Source organism: Crassostrea angulata, unplaced genomic scaffold, assembly GCF_025612915.1.
Source record: "Crassostrea angulata isolate pt1a10 unplaced genomic scaffold, ASM2561291v2 HiC_scaffold_274, whole genome shotgun sequence".
Classification (NCBI taxonomy): Eukaryota; Metazoa; Mollusca; class Bivalvia; order Ostreida; family Ostreidae; genus Magallana; species Magallana angulata.
Genome location: NW_026441827.1, coordinates 1 through 26,578, shown reverse-complemented (window position 1 = coordinate 26,578; position 26,578 = coordinate 1). Strand labels below are relative to the sequence as shown.

The following is a 26,578-nucleotide window of genomic DNA, read 5'->3' as shown; positions in this document are numbered from 1 at the left end:
ACCAAAAACAATATGATTTTCATTCATAATATGTTTTATTACAGACTGACAATAAAAGCACAATTATACCCCCCCCCCCCCCCCAAAAAAAAAATTGAATTCTGTATATGCATGAAGTAAAGATTTGGGGGGGGGGGGGGAGTGGCAAAAGCAATTAAAGAAGGGGGGCATTATTATTTATGATTAAATTTCACAGCCATTACATTTTGAAACCCCTAGATCTCCAATAGCCAGTGATAAGAAGGGTTTTCAATATATCGCAGCCATAATATTATGAACCCCCTCTCCAATGGGAATTGGAAATAGGTATGGGGTTCAAAATATCGCAGCCATAATATTTTGAACCCCCTCTCCAATAGCAAAAAAAAAAGGAGGGGGGTTCAACATATCGCAGCCATAATATTTTGAACCCCCTCTCCAAAGGAAATTGGAAATAGAAGGGGGTTCAATATATCGCAGCCATAATATTTTGAACCCCCTCTCCAATGGGAATTGCAAACAATAATATTTTGAACCCCCTCTCCAATAGCAAAAAAAAATACAGGGGGATTCAAAATATTGCGGCCATAATATTTTAAACCCCCTCTCCAATGGGAATTGGAAATAGGTAGGGGGTTCAATATATCGCAGCCATAATATTTTGAACCCCCTCTCCAATAGCAGAAAAAAATGGAGGGGGGTTCAATATATCGCAGCCATAATATTTTGAACCCCCTCTCCAATGGGAATTGGAAATAGGTAGGGGGTTTAATATATCGCAGCCATAATATTTTGAACCCCCTCTCCAATGGGAATTGGAAACAATAATATTTTGAACCACCTATCCAATAACAAAAAAAAATAGAGGGGATTCAAAATATTGCGGCCATAATATTTTGAACCCTCTTTCCAATGGGAATTGGAAATAGGTAGGGGGTTCAAAATATCGCAGCCAGAATATTTTGAACCCCCTCTCCAATGGGAATTGGAAATAGGTAGGGGGTTCAACATATCGCAGCCATAATATTTTGAACCCCCTCTCCAAAGGAAATTGGAAACAGTAGGGGGTTCAAAATATCGCGGCCATAATATTTTGAACCCCCTCTCCAATGGGAATTGGAAAAAGGTAGGGGGTTCAATATATAGCAGCAATAGTATTTTGAACCCCCTCTCCAAAGGAAATTGGAAATAGTAGGGGGTTCAATATATCGCAGCCATAATAATTTGAACTCCCTCTCCGATGGGAATTGGAAATAGGTAGGGGGTTCAATATATCGGAGCCATAATATTTTGAACCCCCTCTCCAATGGAAATTGCAAACAATAATATTTTGAACCCCCTCTCCAATAGCAAAAAAAAAATAGAGGGGGATTCAAAATATCGCGGCCATAATATTTTGAACCCCCTCTCCAATGGGAATTGGAAATAGGTAGGGGGTTCAAAATATCGCAGCCATAATATTTTGAACCCCCTCTCCAATGGGAATTGGAAATAGGTAGGGGGTTCAATATATCGCAGCCATAATATTTTGAACCCCCTCTCCAATAGCAAAAAAAAGGAGGGGGGTTCAATATATCGCAGCCATAATATTTTGAACCCCCTCTTCAATGGGAATTGGAAATAGGTAGGGGGTTCAATATATCGCGGCCATAATATTTTGAACCCCCTCTCCAAAGGAAATTGGAAATAGAAGGGGGTTCAATATATCGCAGCCATAATATTTTGAACCCCCTCTCCAATGGGAATTGCAAACAATAATATTTTGAACCCCCTCTCCAATAGCAAAAAAAAATACAGGGGGATTCAAAATATTGCGGCCATAATATTTTAAACCCCCTCTCCAATGGGAATTGGAAATAGGTAGGGGGTTCAATATATCGCAGCCATAATATTTTGAACCCCCTCTCCAATAGCAAAAAAAAAATGGAGGGGGGTTCAATATATCGCAGCCATAATATTTTGAACCCCCTCTCCAATGGGAATAGGAAACAGTAGGGGGTTCAAAATATCGCAGCCATAATATTTTGAACCCCCTCTCCAATGGGAATTGGAAACAGTAATATTTTGAACCACCTATCCAATAACAAAAAAAAAATAGAGGGGATTCAAAATATTGCGGCCATAATATTTTGAACCCTCTTTCCAATGGGAATTGGAAATAGGTAGGGGGTTCAAAATATCGCAGCCAGAATATTTTGAACCCCCTCTCCAATGGGAATTGGAAATAGGTAGGGGGTTCAACATATCGCAGCCATAATATTTTGAACCCCCTCTCCAAAGGAAATTGGAAACAGTAGGGGGTTCAAAATATCGCGGCCATAATATTTTGAACCCCCTCTCCAATGGGAATTGGAAAAAGGTAGGGGGTTCAATATATAGCAGCAATAGTATTTTGAACCCCCTCTCCAAAGGAAATTGGAAATAGTAGGGGGTTCAATATATCGCAGCCATAATAATTTGAACTCCCTCTCCGATGGGAATTGGAAATAGGTAGGGGGTTCAATATATCGGAGCCATAATATTTTGAACCCCCTCTCCAATGGAAATTGCAAACAATAATATTTTGAACCCCCTCTCCAATAGCAAAAAAAAAATAGAGGGGGATTCAAAATATCGCGGCCATAATATTTTGAACCCCCTCTCCAATGGGAATTGGAAATAGGTAGGGGGTTCAAAATATCGCAGCCATAATATTTTGAACCCCCTCTCCAATGGGAATTGGAAATAGGTAGGGGGTTCAATATATCGCAGCCATAATATTTTGAACCCCCTCTCCAATAGCAAAAAAAAAGGAGGGGGGTTCAATATATCGCAGCCATAATATTTTGAACCCCCTCTTCAATGGGAATTGGAAATAGGTAGGGGGTTCAATATATCGCGGCCATACTATTTTGAACCCCTTCTCCAAGAGCAATGAAAATTCGAGAGGGTTTCAAAATATCGCGGCCATAATATTTTGAACCCGGGGTTCAATATTTTATGGGGGGGTTCAATATATCGCAGCGATATTTTGAACCCGGGTTCATAATATCGCATAATATATTGAACCCGGGTTCAATATTTCGCGGTATCAAAATATTATATGACACCGGGTGTGTTTGAATTTCATTTTAATTAAACGCACACATTACACTTGTAGGTCTTACTAATTTAGCAAAGTTAAAAGGAGACTAGAAACCAGACTATATAAGATATCCACTAAATATGATTATAGGCTTAGTTTTTCATGAAAACAAGAAATCACACGTAGGGCGACATGACTTTTTGTGAATAAAAGTGCTACAAATTATCCATTTACCAAAAAAGATCAATTTTAAATACCAGTGATGGTTGTTTTCAATGATGTGTAAGAAATGACTCAAGGAAACTGCCACAAGTTTCATAATATCGGGTTAAAGTGTTCAAACTAATGCTTCATGTGAAAATCAAAAGATAGGGAGAGGGTATACATGTAAAGGGATTTCTAAGTGATGTGATGCTTTTATCATGATAGTATCAAGCAGATGTATGTAGTATTGAATAAGGTTTCTTATTTCAGGAGGTTGAACAACAGTTGACCTCTAAAAGATTAGGTAAAGATGCTTTATTTATGGAGAGCCCTGTGAATCTGTGTTACATAGAGGAAACTGGAAATGGTGGGTTCACTTAAATGAATGGCCATATTTTTCTTAAACCTCAATGGAATTGGCAAAATGTGGTGTACTTTTTTTCAGAATAGCATAAGCTTTTTAATATTACGACAAGATGACTTTTCAGAGAATGTTAGTGTATGTTCAAGACTACATGGTATTTTCATATTTCTCCTTTGAGTGTAATTTTGAGTGGATTTTGTACCATAAGTAATACATTTTGTGAAAATGGATGACTTTCTTGGTTATAGATGTCGTGACATGATTTATTAGCTAAAATATTCAAGGGGAGTAACTCCCTCTTCAATGTGTAGAATGACCACCACTAGAGTAAATTGGCTTAGAGAGTAGGCATTTCCTATCCTGATGACAATTAATAGGGTTTAGTTAATTACTGAGATAAGAATAAATACTTTAAAACAGTTTTTATCAATTAAATCATTAAATCTATGAATTTGCAGCCATTTTGCTGTCTGATTTTATGAAATATCATTAATCCACCTGACTCCTATCACCCAATTTTTTAAAAACAGCATATTTTTATTTCAAATGAACTTTACATGTAGACAAATACAGTTATCAAAGTATACAATATGTCAAAAAACTCAAGTTTTTGCTCCTTCCTATCAAAAAATGGTATTTTAGATGTATTTACAGAATTGAAAAAGCCACCCTTTCTTTCCAATGGACTCCATTACCATTACATGTAGGATATGTAAATGTACATTTGACCTTGAAATAACATCTGCTATGATAATTACTCTTGAAATGAACAAAAAACAACATATTTTTACCCTTTTATTGTATATATGCATCAAAAATGTCGAAAAACATGTAAAATTTGAACCTTTTTCATGGAATTCTCAGCCGTCCCCAGGAACCCGGGTGTGTTTGAATTTCATTTTAATTAAACGCACACATTACACTTGTAGGTCTTACTAATTTAGCAAAGTTAAAAGGAGACTAGAAACCACACTATATAAGATATCCACTAAATCTGATTATAGGCTTAGTTTTTCATGAAAACAAGAAATCACACGTAGGGCGACATGACTTTTTGTGAATAAAAGTGCTACAAATTATCCATTTACCAAAAAAGATCAATTTTAAATACCAGTGATATCGATGGTTGTTTTCAATGATGTGTAAGAAATGACTCAAGGAAACTGCCACAAGTTTCATAATATTGGGTTAAAGTGTTCAAACTAATGCTTCATGTGAAAATCAAAAGATAGGGAGAGGGTATACATGTAAAGGGATTTCTAAGTGATGTGATGCTTTTATCATGATAGTATCAAGCAGATGTATGAAGTATTGAATAAGGTTTCTTATTTCAGGAGGTTGAACAACAGTTGACCTCTAAAAGATTAGGTAAAGATGCTTTATTTATGGAGAGCCCTGTGAATCTGTGTTACATAGAGGAAACTGGAAATGGTGGGTTCACTTGAACGAATGGCCATATTTTTCTTAAACCTCAATGGAATTGGCAAAATGTGGTGTACTTTTTTTCAGAATAGCATAAGCTTTTTAATATTACGACAAGATGACTTTTCAGAGAATGTTAGTGTATGTTCAAGACTACATGGTATTTTCATATTTCTCCTTTGAGTGTAATTTTGAGTGGATTTTGTACCATAAGTAATACATTTTGTGAAAATGGATGATTTTCTTGGCTATAGATGTCGTGACATGATTTATTAGCTAAAATATTCAAGGGGAGTAACTCCCTCTTCAATGTGTAGAATGACCACCACTAGAGTAAATTGGCTTAGAGAGTAGGCATTTCCTATCCTGATGACAATTAATAGGGTTTAGTTAATTACTGAGATAAGAATAAATACTTTAAAACAGTTTTTATCAATTAAATCATTAAATCTATGAATTTGCAGCCATTTTGCTGTCTGATTTTATGAAATATCATTAATCCACCTGACTTCTATCACCCAATTTTTTAAAAACAGCATATTTTTATTTCAAATGAACTTTACATGTAGACAAATACAGTTATCAAAGTATACAATATGTCAAAAAACTCAAGTTTTTGCTCCTTCCTATCAAAAATGGTATTTTAGATGTATTTACAGAATTGAAAAAGCCACCCCTTCTTTCCAATGGACTCCATTACCATTACATGTAGGATATGTAAATGTACATTTGACCTTGAAATAACATCTGCTATGATAATTACTCTTGAAATGAACAAAAAACAACATATTTGTACCCTTTTATTGTATATATGCATCAAAAATGTCGAAAAACATGTAAAATTTGAACCTTTTTCATGGAATTCTCAGCCGTCCCCAGGAACCCGGGTGTGTTTGAATTTCATTTTAATTAAACGCACACATTACACTTGTAGGTCTTACTAATTTAGCAAAGTTAAAAGGAGACTAGAAACCAGACTATATAAGATATCCACTAAATCTGATTATAGGCTTAGTTTTTCATGAAAACAAGAAATCACACGTAGGGCGACATGACTTTTTGTGAATAAAAGTGCTACAAATTATCCATTTACCAAAAAAGATCAATTTTAAATACCAGTGATGGTTGTTTTCAATGATGTGTAAGAAATGACTCAAGGAAACTGCCACAAGTTTCATAATATTGGGTTAAAGTGTTCAAAGTAATGCTTCATGTGAAAATCAAAAGATAGGGAGAGGGTATACATGTAAAGGGATTTCTAAGTGATGTGATGCTTTTATCATGATAGTATCAAGCAGATGTATGAAGTATTGAATAAGGTTTCTTATTTCAGGAGGTTGAACAACAGTTGACCTCTAAAAGATTAGGTAAAGATGCTTTATTTATGGAGAGCCCTGTGAATCTGTGTTACATAGAGGAAACTGGAAATGGTGGGTTCACTTGAATGAATGGCCATATTTTTCTTAAACCTCAATGGAATTGGCAAAATGTGGTGTACTTTTTTTCAGAATAGCATAAGCTTTTTAATATTACGACAAGATGACTTTTCAGAGAATGTTAGTGTATGTTCAAGACTACATGGTATTTTCATATTTCTCCTTTGAGTGTAATTTTGAGTGGATTTTGTACCATAAGTAATACATTTTGTGAAAATGGATGATTTTCTTGGCTATAGATGTCGTGACATGATTTATTAGCTAAAATATTCAAGGGGAGTAACTCCCTCTTCAATGTGTAGAATGACCACCACTAGAGTAAATTGGCTTAGAGAGTAGGCATTTCCTATCCTGATGACAATTAATAGGGTTTAGTTAATTACTGAGATAAGAATAAATACTTTAAAACAGTTTTTATCAATTAAATCATTAAATCTATGAATTTGCAGCCATTTTGCTGTCTGATTTTATGAAATATCATTAATCCACCTGACTTCTATCACCCAATTTTTTAAAAACAGCATATTTTTATTTCAAATGAACTTTACATGTAGACAAATACAGTTATCAAAGTATACAATATGTCAAAAAACTCAAGTTTTTGCTCCTTCCTATCAAAAATGGTATTTTAGATGTATTTACAGAATTGAAAAAGCCACCCCTTCTTTCCAATGGACTCCATTACCATTACATGTAGGATATGTAAATGTACATTTGACCTTGAAATAACATCTGCTATGATAATTACTCTTGAAATGAACAAAAAACAACATATTTTTACCCTTTTATTGTATATATGCATCAAAAATGTCGAAAAACATGTAAAATTTGAACCTTTTTCATGGAATTCTCAGCCGTCCCCAGGAACCCGGGTGTGTTTGAATTTCATTTTAATTAAACGCACACATTACACTTGTAGGTCTTACTAATTTAGCAAAGTTAAAAGGAGACTAGAAACCAGACTATATAAGATATCCACTAAATCTGATTATAGGCTTAGTTTTTCATGAAAACAAGAAATCACACGTAGGGCGACATGACTTTTTGTGAATAAAAGTGCTACAAATTATCCATTTACCAAAAAAGATCAATTTTAAATACCAGTGATGGTTGTTTTCAATGATGTGTAAGAAATGACTCAAGGAAACTGCCACAAGTTTCATAATATTGGGTTAAAGTGTTCAAACTAATGCTTCATGTGAAAATCAAAAGATAGGGAGAGGGTATACATGTAAAGGGATTTCTAAGTGATGTGATGCTTTTATCATGATAGTATCAAGCAGATGTATGAAGTATTGAATAAGGTTTCTTATTTCAGGAGGTTGAACAACAGTTGACCTCTAAAAGATTAGGTAAAGATGCTTTATTTATGGAGAGCCCTGTGAATCTGTGTTACATAGAGGAAACTGGAAATGGTGGGTTCACTTGAATGAATGGCCATATTTTTCTTAAACCTCAATGGAATTGGCAAAATGTGGTGTACTTTTTTTCAGAATAGCATAAGCTTTTTAATATTACGACAAGATGACTTTTCAGAGAATGTTAGTGTATGTTCAAGACTACATGGTATTTTCATATTTCTCCTTTGAGTGTAATTTTGAGTGGATTTTGTACCATAAGTAATACATTTTGTGAAAATGGATGATTTTCTTGGCTATAGATGTCGTGACATGATTTATTAGCTAAAATATTCAAGGGGAGTAACTCCCTCTTCAATGTGTAGAATGACCACCACTAGAGTAAATTGGCTTAGAGAGTAGGCATTTCCTATCCTGATGACAATTAATAGGGTTTAGTTAATTACTGAGATAAGAATAAATACTTTAAAACAGTTTTTATCAATTAAATCATTAAATCTATGAATTTGCAGCCATTTTGCTGTCTGATTTTATGAAATATCATTAATCCACCTGACTTCTATCACCCAATTTTTTAAAAACAGCATATTTTTATTTCAAATGAACTTTACATGTAGACAAATACAGTTATCAAAGTATACAATATGTCAAAAAACTCAAGTTTTTGCTCCTTCCTATCAAAAAATGGTATTTTAGATGTATTTACAGAATTGAAAAAGCCACCCCTTCTTTCCAATGGACTCCATTACCATTACATGTAGGATATGTAAATGTACATTTGACCTTGAAATAACATCTGCTATGATAATTACTCTTGAAATGAACAAAAAACAACATATTTTTACCCTTTTATTGTATATATGCATCAAAAATGTCGAAAAACATGTAAAATTTGAACCTTTTTCATGGAATTCTCAGCCGTCCCCAGGAACCCGGGTGTGTTTGAATTTCATTTTAATTAAACGCACACATTACACTTGTAGGTCTTACTAATTTAGCAAAGTTAAAAGGAGACTAGAAACCAGACTATATAAGATATCCACTAAATCTGATTATAGGCTTAGTTTTTCATGAAAACAAGAAATCACACGTAGGGCGACATGACTTTTTGTGAATAAAAGTGCTACAAATTATCCATTTACCAAAAAAGATCAATTTTAAATACCAGTGATGGTTGTTTTCAATGATGTGTAAGAAATGACTCAAGGAAACTGCCACAAGTTTCATAATATTGGGTTAAAGTGTTCAAAGTAATGCTTCATGTGAAAATCAAAAGATAGGGAGAGGGTATACATGTAAAGGGATTTCTAAGTGATGTGATGCTTTTATCATGATAGTATCAAGCAGATGTATGAAGTATTGAATAAGGTTTCTTATTTCAGGAGGTTGAACAACAGTTGACCTCTAAAAGATTAGGTAAAGATGCTTTATTTATGGAGAGCCCTGTGAATCTGTGTTACATAGAGGAAACTGGAAATGGTGGGTTCACTTGAATGAATGGCCATATTTTTCTTAAACCTCAATGGAATTGGCAAAATGTGGTGTACTTTTTTTCAGAATAGCATAAGCTTTTTAATATTACGACAAGATGACTTTTCAGAGAATGTTAGTGTATGTTCAAGACTACATGGTATTTTCATATTTCTCCTTTGAGTGTAATTTTGAGTGGATTTTGTACCATAAGTAATACATTTTGTGAAAATGGATGATTTTCTTGGCTATAGATGTCGTGACATGATTTATTAGCTAAAATATTCAAGGGGAGTAACTCCCTCTTCAATGTGTAGAATGACCACCACTAGAGTAAATTGGCTTAGAGAGTAGGCATTTCCTATCCTGATGACAATTAATAGGGTTTAGTTAATTACTGAGATAAGAATAAATACTTTAAAACAGTTTTTATCAATTAAATCATTAAATCTATGAATTTGCAGCCATTTTGCTGTCTGATTTTATGAAATATCATTAATCCACCTGACTTCTATCACCCAATTTTTTAAAAACAGCATATTTTTATTTCAAATGAACTTTACATGTAGACAAATACAGTTATCAAAGTATACAATATGTCAAAAAACTCAAGTTTTTGCTCCTTCCTATCAAAAAATGGTATTTTAGATGTATTTACAGAATTGAAAAAGCCACCCCTTCTTTCCAATGGACTCCATTACCATTACATGTAGGATATGTAAATGTACATTTGACCTTGAAATAACATCTGCTATGATAATTACTCTTGAAATGAACAAAAAACAACATATTTTTACCCTTTTATTGTATATATGCATCAAAAATGTCGAAAAACATGTAAAATTTGAACCTTTTTCATGGAATTCTCAGCCGTCCCCAGGAACCCGGGTGTGTTTGAATTTCATTTTAATTAAACGCACACATTACACTTGTAGGTCTTACTAATTTAGCAAAGTTAAAAGGAGACTAGAAACCAGACTATATAAGATATCCACTAAATCTGATTATAGGCTTAGTTTTTCATGAAAACAAGAAATCACACGTAGGGCGACATGACTTTTTGTGAATAAAAGTGCTACAAATTATCCATTTACCAAAAAAGATCAATTTTAAATACCAGTGATGGTTGTTTTCAATGATGTGTAAGAAATGACTCAAGGAAACTGCCACAAGTTTCATAATATTGGGTTAAAGTGTTCAAACTAATGCTTCATGTGAAAATCAAAAGATAGGGAGAGGGTATACATGTAAAGGGATTTCTAAGTGATGTGATGCTTTTATCATGATAGTATCAAGCAGATGTATGAAGTATTGAATAAGGTTTCTTATTTCAGGAGGTTGAACAACAGTTGACCTCTAAAAGATTAGGTAAAGATGCTTTATTTATGGAGAGCCCTGTGAATCTGTGTTACATAGAGGAAACTGGAAATGGTGGGTTCACTTGAATGAATGGCCATATTTTTCTTAAACCTCATTGGAATTGGCAAAATGTGGTGTACTTTTTTTCAGAATAGCATAAGCTTTTTAATATTACGACAAGATGACTTTTCAGAGAATGTTAGTGTATGTTAAAGACTACATGGTATTTTCATATTTCTCCTTTGAGTGTAATTTTGAGTGGATTTTGTACCATAAGTAATACATTTTGTGAAAATGGATGATTTTCTTGGCTATAGATGTCGTGACATGATTTATTAGCTAAAATATTCAAGGGGAGTAACTCCCTCTTCAATGTGTAGAATGACCACCACTAGAGTAAATTGGCTTAGAGAGTAGGCATTTCCTATCCTGATGACAATTAATAGGGTTTAGTTAATTACTGAGATAAGAATAAATACTTTAAAACAGTTTTTATCAATTAAATCATTAAATCTATGAATTTGCAGCCATTTTGCTGTCTGATTTTATGAAATATCATTAATCCACCTGACTTCTATCACCCAATTTTTTAAAAACAGCATATTTTTATTTCAAATGAACTTTACATGTAGACAAATACAGTTATCAAAGTATACAATATGTCAAAAAACTCAAGTTTTTGCTCCTTCCTATCAAAAAATGGTATTTTAGATGTATTTACAGAATTGAAAAAGCCACCCCTTCTTTCCAATGGACTCCATTACCATTACATGTAGGATATGTAAATGTACATTTGACCTTGAAATAACATCTGCTATGATAATTACTCTTGAAATGAACAAAAAACAACATATTTTTACCCTTTTATTGTATATATGCATCAAAAATGTCGAAAAACATGTAAAATTTGAACCTTTTTCATGGAATTCTCAGCCGTCCCCAGGAACCCGGGTGTGTTTGAATTTCATTTTAATTAAACGCACACATTACACTTGTAGGTCTTACTAATTTAGCAAAGTTAAAAGGAGACTAGAAACCAGACTATATAAGATATCCACTAAATCTGATTATAGGCTTAGTTTTTCATGAAAACAAGAAATCACACGTAGGGCGACATGACTTTTTGTGAATAAAAGTGCTACAAATTATCCATTTACCAAAAAAGATCAATTTTAAATACCAGTGATGGTTGTTTTCAATGATGTGTAAGAAATGACTCAAGGAAACTGCCACAAGTTTCATAATATTGGGTTAAAGTGTTCAAAGTAATGCTTCATGTGAAAATCAAAAGATAGGGAGAGGGTATACATGTAAAGGGATTTCTAAGTGATGTGATGCTTTTATCATGATAGTATCAAGCAGATGTATGAAGTATTGAATAAGGTTTCTTATTTCAGGAGGTTGAACAACAGTTGACCTCTAAAAGATTAGGTAAAGATGCTTTATTTATGGAGAGCCCTGTGAATCTGTGTTACATAGAGGAAACTGGAAATGGTGGGTTCACTTGAATGAATGGCCATATTTTTCTTAAACCTCATTGGAATTGGCAAAATGTGGTGTACTTTTTTTCAGAATAGCATAAGCTTTTTAATATTACGACAAGATGACTTTTCAGAGAATGTTAGTGTATGTTAAAGACTACATGGTATTTTCATATTTCTCCTTTGAGTGTAATTTTGAGTGGATTTTGTACCATAAGTAATACATTTTGTGAAAATGGATGATTTTCTTGGCTATAGATGTCGTGACATGATTTATTAGCTAAAATATTCAAGGGGAGTAACTCCCTCTTCAATGTGTAGAATGACCACCACTAGAGTAAATTGGCTTAGAGAGTAGGCATTTCCTATCCTGATGACAATTAATAGGGTTTAGTTAATTACTGAGATAAGAATAAATACTTTAAAACAGTTTTTATCAATTAAATCATTAAATCTATGAATTTGCAGCCATTTTGCTGTCTGATTTTATGAAATATCATTAATCCACCTGACTTCTATCACCCAATTTTTTAAAAACAGCATATTTTTATTTCAAATGAACTTTACATGTAGACAAATACAGTTATCAAAGTATACAATATGTCAAAAAACTCAAGTTTTTGCTATCAAAAAATGGTATTTTAGATGTATTTACAGAATTGAAAAAGCCACCCCTTCTTTCCAATGGACTCCATTACCATTACATGTAGGATATGTAAATGTACATTTGACCTTGAAATAACATCTGCTATGATAATTACTCTTGAAATGAACAAAAAACAACATATTTTAACCCTTTTATTGTATATATGCATCAAAAATGTAGAAAAACATGTAAAATTTGAACCTTTTTCATGGAATTCTCAGCCGTCCCCAGGTACCCGGGTGTGTTTGAATTTCATTTTAATTAAACGCACACATTACACTTGTAGGTCTTACTAATTTAGCAAAGTTAAAAGGAGACTAGAAACCAGACTATATAAGATATCCACTAAATCTGATAATAGGCTTAGTTTTTCATGAAAACAAGAAATCACACGTAGGGCGACATGACTTTTTGTGAATAAAAGTGCTACAAATTATCCATTTACCAAAAAAGATCAATTTTAAATACCAGTGATGGTTGTTTTCAATGATGTGTAAGAAATGACTCAAGGAAACTGCCACAAGTTTCATAATATTGGGTTAAAGTGTTCAAACTAATGCTTCATGTGAAAATCAAAAGATAGGGAGAGGGTATACATGTAAAGGGATTTCTAAGTGATGTGATGTTTTTATCATGATAGTATCAAGCAGATGTATGTAGTATTGAATAAGGTTTCTTATTTCAGGAGGTTGAACAACAGTTGACCTCTAAAAGATTAGGTAAAGATGCTTTATTTATGGAGAGCCCTGTGAATCTGTGTTACATAGAGGAAACTGGAAATGGTGGGTTCACTTAAATGGCCATATTTTTCTTAAACCTCAATGGAATTGGCAAAATGTTGTGTACTTTTTTTCAGAATAGCATAAGCTTTTTAATATTACAAGATGACTTTTTAGAGAATGTTAGTGTATGTTAAAGGTAGCAAGGGACAGTTTCGAATAAAGTACCTGTCAATATTTTTGTAAAATTGAGAGTTGCTGTACTTGAAGGCTTATGAGTGTTGCTAATAAAATTCATGAAATGATTTTTAATGATTATCATTAGTTAGAGGGGTGTCTATTGTTGAAATTGATATGCAATATGTAGGCCCCTTATGTTAGGTACATGAGAATCAGAAGTAAAATGCGAAACCTGCAGCTACGACTGTTGTGCTGACTTTACACAGTGAAATTGCAAGTTACAGACGGGAGGTAAAATAACACGAAAAGTAGGTGGATGGGACATTGAAAACTATACACCGGTAAGTTTGTGACATGTGATAGTGCAACATGCACGCGGTACGGAAGGTCAACCCTCTGCAGGGAATGAGCTGGGGGAGGTCTAAAAAGCTGAAAAATCATGAAAAATTAGCAAAATATGAAAGGGTCAAAATCTCATAAAAACCAGTATGTAGAGAATTTTACAGGTTTTGATTAGTAACTTTCTTCAGAAATTGGTGATTGGCCTTATAAAGAGTGAATTAAAGGTATTTGTGCTGAATGGGAACTGAGGAAATTCTAGTTACAGAGTTCCGAAGACATGCATCCCTTGGCTACAATGAATTGTATAAAAAAACTGTCCCCTGCCACCTTCAAGACTACATGGTATTTTCATATTTCTCCTTTGAGTGTAATTTTGAGTGGATTTTGTACCATAAGTAATACATTTTGTGAAAATGGATGATTTTCTTGGCTATAGATGTCGTGACATGATTTATTAGCTAAAATATTCAAGGGGAGTAACTCCCTCTTCAATGTGTAGAATGACCACCACTAGAGTAAATTGGCTTAGAGAGTAGGCATTTCCTATCCTGAAGACAATTAATAGGGTTTAGTTAATTACTGAGATAAGAATATATACTTTAAAACAGTTTTTATCAATTAAATCATTAAATTTATGAATTTGCAGCCATTTTGCCGTCTGATTTTATGAAATATCATTAATCCACCTGACTTCTATCACCCAATTTTTTTTAATTCTAGTTTGCATATAACGCTTACATATAAAATATTCGGCAAGTTATTGCTCTGCACTTACAAAGATTTGAAATCCTGCAACTCACCATGCACCCAACAGCCAAAACGACACACACCAACTCACGCATGCGCACACACACGGTATCAAGCTAACTCGTTCCTATGTACATTCACACCACACTACACCCCCCCCCCCCGCTTTGAAAAAAAGAGGGTACTCCTGTACCTTAATAATTACTCATACCTAAGACAATGCACATACACAAGAGTATTTAACAATAGTAATTATGCTCAATGTGTATAACTAGACTTGTTGTTAGTTAATTATTGACTCAAATATAGAAGTTTATAAACTGAAATGATAATAATGGTTTAAAGTGGATATATCTCACATTTTTACACACAGAAATATACTAATCTCATAAACAATTCCTTAATATCATGGATACAAACACTAGCATAATGAGTCAAATCACCATACATGGAATCAAACCTAACAATATTGAAAAGCAAAATATTTACCATTTTAATATCTCTTTCAAACTCACCTAAAGATATGTTAATGAAATGCACACATATACTTTGCATCAATATTGCCATATGTAAATATCTGAATCTACACATACGTAAATAATGAATAGTCAAGTGTTTTTATATCAAAATAAGAAATGTATTGAAAATATTTTTTAAAAAAATTACAGTCACTAACAAATGACACTGAAGTCCCTGATATAATGCATTCCTTGCACCATAAAAAAAGTTCTTGGACAGTCAGCATCATGGATCACTTTCTCGGTGTTTGGAACATCTTTCCAAGTCCCGGGACAACGTAGTCTACCAGACGCAGGATTCTATGTCGAGATACTCTAGTACTACATTCCGGCTCTTGTTTCTTAATATGTGTGTGGGTGAAATTTTACCCCCATTGTGGCCCCATCCTACCCGATGGTTCATGATTAGCACAGACTGGAATCTTCACTATATATGAATATAATTATCTAAGTTTTCTAGTCGATCTGTTTAGAGAATATTTTTTACATTTCCTTGCATACCTAAAATTCTCAGGTGAGCTCAGAAGATTATTAAAATGATTATTATTAAAATAAACTTATTTAAGCGATTTATATTTCAATCAAAACATTTATATCACTTGTAAATACTGGATACATGCTGTAAAGCAATTTATCCATCTCCAGCACATGATGTAGGAGGGCATTATCAGTCATGTCTGTTGGTATAGCTTTAAAAGTAAAGAAATTTGATTACTAAAATCATTAATATTTTTCCCAGATATATCTCTAATAATTTCAAAACATCTTATTCTTGATAAATCAGAAAAAAGGTTCATTACATGCCAAAAAAAGTTCTTTATTTGATTGCAGTTTCTGTAAATGCATAGGCGCCAGAATGCAAAAGCGTAAATAATTTATTTATTAAGGTAATTTAAAAATGCAATATATGGTCTAGTAGTTTTTGTGATGTTCATTATTGTCATGAATATGATCTTTGAACCCAATGAAAATTTCAAAGAGAATTGAAACTTTTTTTGCTCATATTAAGACTAAAGTTAAAACTTTGATTATTTTTAAAGAAAACAATTTTGCTATCTGAAACTTTTCTCTGCTGATTATTAAGAATTTTTAAATTCAGATGGATGAAAAATATGTCACACAAGTGCAGGAGCAGAAAAAAAGTACCCCCCCCCCCCAAAAAAAAATAATCCCGGAAAAATACATATATGTGTAATATTCTATGTTTTTTCTTACAAGGCTGAACTTTCTTAGGTGACAGTAGTACCTTGGCCCTATGCTGTAGAGCGTGAGGGGTCAAATGGCTGCTTAACACCAGGGACTTCAGTTCCGAAGACTTCCTAACAGATGACGTTTGAGGGAAAGGAGCCTGCTTCAAAGACGAATGAGTTTCCTTTTTCATCTTTACTGCCTCTCGTCCCTCAGGAAAGTGCATCATGTACTTCCGAAATTTTTGTTTGTTGATGGTCTGTTCTTTGTTGTCTTTTGGTTGCTCCTTGCTGGATTCTGCCTCTATTTCCATTGTCATGACCAGCCATCCCGCATATCCAAGGCAATTTTCGAGAATGCAGCTAAACGTTTGGCCTCTAAAAGTACCAAACTGAAGTTCATGTTGCCCTAGTACATCAACTTCATTGCTGGTTACTCCATGCTGCTGGCGAATTCGTCTCAAGGCAATGGCTCTGACATGTTCATCCGTCTTTGGTTTCCCCCAGTATCCCCTTGCCTTGTTCTCTCTGGCAATAGCGACTACAGCTGGTGTGTCTGATAAATTCAGCTTTCCATTGCCATACGTTCAGAAATTTGGGGTCCTCATGCTACAAGAAAACAAAGTAAATTTAATTTGAGAATAATTTGATTCCTGATAAAATAAATTTATATCAAATCAATAATTATCATTACTCAAAAAAGTCCAATAAAAACGAATTGAAGCACACTTTATTTAATGCACCACAGTACACAATGCAAGAATGCGTATGGTTTAGGGGTAAGGATACTGTGGAATCATTTAGTTTCGTGGGGGTCAATTTTCGTGGATTGCGGGATTTTTGCTTGTTCGTTGGGTTGTAATTTTGTGAACGAGTCAGTTTTCATTGTCAGTAGGTAAACCAAACCTTTTATAATAAGTTTTTGTTGATGTAAATTCGTGGACAAGGACTACCCACTAATACCACAAAAATTGAGCCACCACGAATTCTAATGATTCCACAGTATTTAAACAAGAGGCCCATAGGCCATATTGCATACCTGAAACAACTGTATTGTACCTCGTTTGCACATGCTTTGCATGTGAACAAAACTTATGAGAAGCCTTTCAAGCCTTAAAGTATTTGAACATGTTACTAACCGAGTTCACATCCCAGTAAATTTGTTAACAAGCTGTACATTTAAGATGGCTTACTACACCTGGAAATAGTTTCTCAAATCAGCAGAATATTACTTGATTTGGATAGTAAACCCGAGGTAGATTCAAACTCATAATCTGTGGTTCACAAGCCCGCTAATTTAACCGCTGAGCTATGGTGATAGTCAACACAATCTTTTAATAAAAACAATTTCAACAGAACATTTAAACGCCATCTTATGACATAGTCTCTTAAAAATGATAAGTCTCGGTGTAGTGAGGTACTTAACATGCATTATGTAAACAACTCATTTTTCAACCTACAAAACTCTTAGATTTCTTCTACTCTAACTTATCTTACAAATTAAACTCACGCAAAATACAACGATGTATACCGATGGAATTTTACACAAAATTGACGATCAGTCTGATCACGATCGGGGTGCACATTTATGCATTTTTTACGCAAGTTTTGCACACTTCCCGAAATAAAAGGTCGATCTGCATATCTATGTGTAAATTGAACCGCTCGATATTACAATTGCATAGGTAATTTGGCATGAGGACCTTTTGATCTCTGACTGTCACTGTCTCTCGCTTGCGGAGAATGGGGTCACTGACGTCAGACTCTAGCCTTCAATCTTGGAAGGGGCTAGCGTTCTGATTAGTCAATTCTTGATGGAATCTTGGAAGGACTGAGAGCTGTGATTGGTTGCAGCTTCCAAGATTTTTATAGCAAAGATTGCTTGGAATGGAGCGCTATCTGGCCACCGGCGTACAAATCAGTCTGACCGTCATATTACCAAAAATGTTTTTGCATTAATATTGCTAGAAATTACAATTGACACAGTAATCATAACATATTCATTCATCATGCAGTAACTAAAGGTTTTAGCAATCAACTCTGTTGTAACATGACAGTTAAGTGCATGGCCAGTACTTCAAATATTATGTTTACCAAAGATCATGAAAACGTTAATGCACTTGTTAATTTTTTTTACTGATGTCGTTAATTCTACATTGTAATCTCATATAAAGCACAAACCAGATGTATATGACTTGCATAGACAATGATACCAGGATGATGAAATGATTCTATAATTTGTTGTTTTGCTGCAGAGGGATAATAACAATTTTGTTGGCATGGTAAGAGGGAAAATTTCATACACCTTGTCATTTGTTCATCAGCTTCAATCCTTCTGATTGTGTATCTTTGCTTTGCAAATTGTGCATGACCAATAATGCCAGAGTTACAAGGATAAGTAAATGAGTACTTTGAAGAATGGTACACTCTACAAAGAAATGCCCTTTGGTACCTATTGACAGGCTGGATCACCTCACAGTATTTTCCCCTATTTGTTTGATACACGTTATTTGGCTTTTTACAAATTATTTTTCTTGCTTTTTCTTGATCCGGGATGGTATCCATTTCCATAGACTCAAGTACCCTTTTTACAAACCGGGCTGCTGGATTGTTTCCTCCTCGGCTTTTTTAAAAAATTGTTGCATATAATTCTCAAAAGGCCAGGCCGCACAGTTATCAAGAGAATCAAATGCATCAACCTCCGCTTTTAAGTTGCACATGGTTTTGGACTAATTAAAGTAATTTAGGAACATATTCTGTGAAAATTTTAATACCGAAAATTGTCTTCCATAATGATGAATCCACAGTAGTCACAAGTCAACTTAATGTTTTATTCATTATTACATGTACTTCCTTGGAAAATGAACTTCCTTGTTTTTAAATGTAATGTATATATATTTGTGCAGCTATCAGCGGACCATATAGCAGGATTTATTGATATGGAGTAATACCTGTTGATAACCATGAAGCACTCAAAAGTAATTGTAGGATTCTTGAAATATTTAACTCACAGTAAAGGAATAATACCAACTAGATTGGTCTTCAAACAAACTTTAGAAGTATAAAAGGGCAATTCAACATTTTTTCCTTACCTTTGTTCTCAAATAAATTTATATTAAATCCTGGTGGATCAATATTCTTTTCACTCCATTCCCTTGACTCTTTGATGGGATTAACTCTTATTGTTGTAAGGTTTTTCGTATCTAGTGTGTACTATTTGGAAAGATATACATGCAGTCAACGTTCTCCATTTTGATGATCCTTTACGTATGCGCTAAAAGGTATCGGGTTCGTTCGCCCCATCTACCTGTTCGCCCGAGTCCGTTCGCCATAATTACTATTCGCCATAAAGGAACGTAAAATCGGGGGTGGGGGGGGGTTACAAATCAACAGAATAGGCATAAAAACGATTTTTTTTTGGCTTGTCAATGTTGAAATAATTACGTGATTTCTTTTAAAGTCAGTTAAAGAAAATAAAGAAGTTTTCATTTTTCTATCTTTTTCATCCAACATTTATCATCGATGTTATGTTTTTAATTCCGTTAACAATGCTTACAATTGTTCAATAAAACTAAATTTTCTTTAGATAACTGAAATCATTGTATTCTTTTTTTAAATGTTTAAGACGTAATTATTTCAACATTGACAAGCAAAAAAACAAAAAGACGTAATTCACCAATCGTTATTATGCCGATTTTGTTGATTTGCAACCCCCCCCCCCCCCCCCCCGATGCTATAGTGGGTAATGTTCATTAATGGCTTTTTTCTATATGTTTGCTTTGTTTTGAAAACAATTTAATCCAATGAGGATACGAGCAGCGCCTTTTTTGATTCAAAATAACAGTTTTTATAGCCTTAATTTTATCAATAGAATTTTATTTTTAATTAATAATTAATCTTCTAAGTTGGCCATGCAGCTACATGTAGGTCGGTCTTGACACTAGAATATAATAGAATATATATCAAATATAATTTGAAAATTTATTTACAAAAAATCGTTAAAAATTATGTTTTAATATTGCGAACGGACCTTGAACGAACAAATTTCAGGGCGAACGGAAATTAGAGCAAACGGCTTCAAGGGCGAACGAACATACATTCACACAAAACAATGGTTCAGAAACCCCGTATCTTAGACTATTTGGCTGCGTTCATCAGCGTAGGGACTAACTTAGCCGCTAGGTCATAGATGGATATCTAGCTATATTGAACTATACTCTATTCATATCGCATCAAAAACGAGGCTAGCGTCGGTAACAACAATCATGGCTGATGAAGTGAAAGTAAAATCAACTTCGCGCTTTTTGTCTGTTGTTCCCACTATTATGTTCGGTTTTGTGGAAGATATTGTTCGAAAGTGTAGCAAAAGTGATGGAGCAAAAGAAATCACCAAGGGCTACAAATACTTTAGTGAAAAATACGTCACAGATGTAAGAGGTAATTGCCTATTTTCGGTTTTGTACGACATGTAAACAAATCTAAGTTACATGTACTTTGTTTATAAACAGATAAAAATCTCCGGCTGTGTGAAACACGTAAATACTTAATAGATACAGAGATATCGCACAAAATTACACACAAACATATTGCCTAAGCATTGCAATGGTTGTGACAATATCCATATAACATACCTGGATTCGGTTGCACGAACGTCAGTTAAATTAACTATTACTTACGTAACTTGCCATTAAAAAAATATAACAGGTAATAACGGTTTTAACTAAACGTTAATCGAACTGACGTTCGTGCAACCGAAGCATTGAACTGATAGAGATGATATTATGTGTACTTACAACCTGATGTAGTCTAAATCAATTATGACTTTGAATTTTTAGTGTACGCTTTGGATGGTACTGATGGGTGTCTTGTAAGAGCGAAGTGCTTCAGATCTCAGAAGAAGAATGAGACACCTCATGATGTGGAGGTTTTTATAATTAACATCATTAAATATATACAGTTGCAAATTTAAGTAAGCATATCTGTATACTTTAAACAGTAACACTAGGAAAAAACCTCTTTATAAGTTTTTGTCATATCTAACTAGCAAGAATACAATTATTTTTTCAAACTTTGACAATAATATATATGATATGATTCACAGGTAGTAATAAAGAAGGGGCCAGTATTTGAAAGGGAAGACAGCAAATGCTCCTGTGCCATTGGTACCTCGGGATCATGTGGACACATTGTGGGCCTTCTTTATTCTTTAGCCCACATGAAAGCGTCCAACCTTAAGGCGGTTCCTACAGATGTTGCCAAGCCATCTTTGCCTCAAACTTGACACATTCCGATAGGTATATACAATTTATTATTACCTAGACCTGCTCTCCTCCCCCTTTCAAAAACAATTGTTGAAATAATTAAAAAATAATATATAAATAAAATTATATATACAAGTATATACCTACATGTAACATGCAATATCTTAATATGGATATAAGTATTTTAAATCAATTTGTGTAAGATTTGATTATGTACATGTTTATACTATTTTTCACAATTTTAGGGGAGAAGATCGGCGGAAGTGCCTCCACTGATGTCACAGTAATCGGATATTCTCCCAGCAACCCCAGGAAACCAACCAAGGGGATAAAGTCTACATTGTATAATCCCATCAACACCGAATGCCTACCACTGGATGAACTGTGTTCTGCCCTTTCAAACATTGATAAATCTTGTCTTTTTTTGTCAGTGGTAGATCCAGAACACCAACAGAAAGATGTCGGCACAAAGTTTAGAAATTTCCCAAAGGGATCTTCTTTAGCAACACAACAGAAACTTCACAGTGACTACATGCTGAACATCATGGATGCTGAAGACTTTCCACATTTACCGGTGAGGAATGTCATGCGTAATAGTGGTTCTGTAGTGTTGGGCCACAGTTGAACATTGAAACTGGAGTCGCTCTCAATCTCTGAGGTCCAGGCCAGCGAGATAGAAGAGGCCACCCGACTACAATCAGAGGACCCAAAGTGGCACAAGATTCGTCAGGATCGTATAACTGCTTCGGTAGCAGGTGACATTGTCCGCAGAAAAAAGGTAAATATATTAGCATGATACAATAAAACGAACTTTAAAAATAATTGGCAATTTATTATGCAATGGTTAAATATGTATGAAGAAAAAAATAACATATCTGTATCTTTTCCATCAAAATGCTAATATTATCTATGTATGCGGTATAATAATGCTGACCTGAACACTGCAATTACTTTTCATAGATCCTGAACCACTTGTTGCCAGACTAAAGACAAGCCGCCAGGTTCTGACATCTGCCATGAAACATGGGTTAGCATGCGAAGCTACTGCTGCTCTAGCTTATGTTCAGGTAAATAATGTACCAACAACACTAAATTCATAAAATATTTTTCTTTACCAATTTTGTGTTAACCTTTCATAATCATAATTTGTTTTCATTAAAGACAATGGATGAGGAGGTAAACATATATCCATTAGGTGTTGTGATTAGCCCATGGTCACCTTGGTTAGCGGCCATCCCAGACAGGAAAGTGTTCTGCCCTTCCCTGGATCCTCCTCATGGTTTGCTGGAAATCAAGTGTCCAGTCAATTTATTAGCTGATTGTGTTTACTTGTCTAAGGATGAAAATGGTTACCATCTGAAAGAAACACACAAATACTTCCACCAGATAATGACACAGTTAGGAGTAACTGGGCTGAAGTGGTGTCACTTCTTTGTGTGGACACCTGAGGAGTCACATATGGAACTGCTCCGTTTTGATGCTGACATCTGGCAGGAAATGAAGGAAAAAATGGATCTGTTCTTTTTTAATCATATTTTAATTTGAATGCATAAACATGAAATAAATTTCAATTCTTTTCACCATCAATAAGTACATTTTTGGTACAGTCAGTGTTTTAATAATTGTTATTAACTATATATTTTCAAAAACTCTGAAAAAGTTACTACTTATTCATAAAAGAAACTTATTAATGTTGGATTGATTTTGCAATTCAATGCTTAATAAATCTCTTCTTTGTTAATGAAAAAGGGTAACCACACACATTTCAAAGAACATACTTGATTTCCGTAGCCAGAGTACATTTTAATGCATATTTCATTCAGAATTGTGATATATCTATCAGAAATTTGATAAATCTCTGTAGACAATTAAGAATTTATGCCCACTCTTTAACCAAAGGCCCTCTGAAGAGTGTCAGCAAGTTTGCAACAGTCCAAATCTGATTTATTGTCCCAACCATGCTAAGTGGAATAACACCATCAAAAATATGAAACTCTTTGACACGGCGAATATGGCGCTCAATGTGTATTCTAAGCTTAGCTATAGCTTGAGTCTCCTCAACCTCTTGCAGAGTAAATTGCCCCTGACTCATTAGAAAAGGTGGGGTATTGATACTTATCCCAGTCCCCTCTAAAACTTTGTTCAGTACAAACCCCTTGTCTGCCATAATGGAGTCCCCCAGGTCGAGTAAATTTAACAGACCACTAAGCTTAGTAATCTCTACATCTGACATGCAGCCAGTGTAGAGACTTGAAACAAAGGTAAGAGCACCATGAGGTGCTATTCCAACCAGTCCCTTCCATGTGTGCGTACTTTTGTATGAGGAATAAAATTTAGAACCAAGCACTAAGGAGGAGGGTTTCTCAGTTTTGATTTCCGTACAATCGATTAAAACTCGTGTTGAGGGGTACAGAGTCCTAAAGCAATTCGGCATTTTCCTATCAACCTGTTCTCGAGATGGCAAAATATTAATACTGCCAAGAGCAAAATACAAAAAATTTGCCCAGGTAATGATTTTTCTGCTTACTGTCGAAACATAACAATTAAATCGAACAGCAAGATCTTGCGCCATCAAACCACATTTTAGGCGGCACAAAAACATGAAGAATTCATCCATAAGAAGCATATTTCTTTGCTTACCAGTCAGATTTGGGTTAGCAATAGCTGACATTTTAAAATAATGACTTGTCATGGAGGTAGCTGCTGGCTTAATAAATTCAAAAACAGTGGTTAAAACTGAAAATGTCATAAAACCAGTGTAGAACATAATCATTGAATCATCTTTAGAAAATCTCTCAACCCCAAATCTTTCTATGGCAAGCCTCTGCTGAAGTTTTTCAATGTTTTCATCCCGTTCTTTGATCATGTTTTCCAGCATCTGGATTCTCTCTTTGTCTGAAGTTACAGCCACTTTAGCTTCTGCCAATGGACAGCTAAAAATTCAAATGTTGAAAATACTAAATCTAATTGTCTAATATTATGTAATACTTACATTACAGGCATTTTTCATATCTTGGACTGATGTCCCAGCATCAGCCCTTCAGAGAATGAGTCGTACAGCGACCATCACATTTGGTGATAAGTAAATCATCAAAAATGTTATATTACAGTTGCAAACTGATTTTCTATTTCACAGCTTGACAACTGAATATTATTTTGACAATGATTTAAAACTGATGATCCAGCATCATTGCATTCTGACCAGCAGAACACCTGAAAAACTTAATCTTAATATTCAATTTATCAGCATATTACAAATTGATCAAATTGAATATTTGCACAGTTCAGTTCATTAAATCATAACTTATCCTTGATATGAAAGATTTAATATTTTCCATTTATACCTCTGTATAGATTTTGTACATATAACATTACAAAATATACTTGCTATTGACCTCATAGCCAGTAAATAGGTATATAATTATAATATCCCACACAGGAAGATGGATATTATAAAATGTATTATAATTAATTTACTCAATGACTTACCTTTTTTCATGGAGTAACCAATTAGATGAACCTAGCTCTTCTTCATTGTCGGTTGCATCATCATCAGTCTTGCAACATTTCTGGGGGAGTGGAGTTTTAATGATCTGTCTCCTTTGGGTTGACTCCTTGCTCCAGTTAAATAACGATGGAACACTGCTTGGTCTGAGAGTTTTCCTCACTGGAGTCCATTTAAAATCATCTTTTTTTAAGTGTCTCGAACAAACAACAGCTTCTTTTGAAATCTAAGTTTAATAAATAATGTAATACTGTAGGGGTTCAAAAAATTTTGACGGGATGGCAGACCTCAATTTTCAATTTTGTTTAGAATAAGAAAACCTGTAATAGATAGCAGATTTGTTGTAAAATTTGATATCAAAATGATTTGATGACAAGATTACGGTTGTATGTTTGATAGTTGTATAATGTGGTAGAAAACAAATAAATTTAAAGGTTTTTTACACTTATAGTTTGTTACACATTTAATTGCTTTATGGTTCTGATTTTAACCATACAAAAAAAACTTAGCAAGTAAAATATATGAAATGAAGAAAGAGAAGAAATACCCCCTCTTAGGCCCTAAATCAATCCAACATTTATTGAAATGTTTTACATACGTTGTAAAATCAAACAATGACACAAGTGTCTTACAGAAAAATTTGGAAATCATTCCATCCCATGTCTTTGGAGATCATAAGGAGTGTGACATGAAGTGGTGCAAGTATTTGCAAGACCCAGAAAACTACAAACCTTAACACTTGCCGTATGGAAAATATCTAACGGGTGAGAATTTTCGTAATGAATTGCAACATGTCTTTAGTGAATTGGCAAATAATGCAACCAAACTATCCAATCTAGGGAGTACACAAGCCAATGAAAATTTTAACAGAATTGTGGCGTGTAAAAAACCAAAAAATGTGTTATTTGGTGGATCAGAGAGCACATCTTTTCGTGTGGCAGCTGCTGTTGCCCACAAGAGTATTGGAAATCAGACCATTGAAAAAGTGAGTCATTATAAGATTTAAAAAATCATATTTGAACATTTGTTTTAAAAAGAAGTTATTCTGTTCTCCCTGTTGTTGTATTGTAAAGCTGCATGTGAACATGTTTGTATAAACCCTGCTGCTTTCAAGTAGTGCAATAAGTCTTGACTGATTTGTGCACTTGGTAGAAACAGATAATTTTCATAAACAACAAAATATTCATCTCAAAATAAAATGTAAATTACCGATCATATCAAACCTTACAGAAAGCAGACCCAAACCAAACCCTGGTCTGCTTTCTCTATCCGCTCAGGTTCTGCCTCTGGTCTGCTTTGGAGGTCCCGGAGCTGACCTCACGCTGACCCAGGGCGT

At 34.2% G+C, this 26,578-nt stretch overlaps 2 pseudogenes; one reads left to right on the top strand and one right to left on the bottom strand.

Annotated features, from left to right (window-relative positions):
* Nucleotides 1-15,859: 15,859 nt before the first annotated feature.
* Nucleotides 15,860-17,084, bottom strand: LOC128169998 (uncharacterized; annotated as a pseudogene).
* A 3,303-nt stretch (nt 17,085-20,387) lies between these two features.
* Nucleotides 20,388-23,385, top strand: LOC128170000 (uncharacterized; annotated as a pseudogene).
* The last annotated feature ends 3,193 nt before the right edge of the window (nt 23,386-26,578 follow it).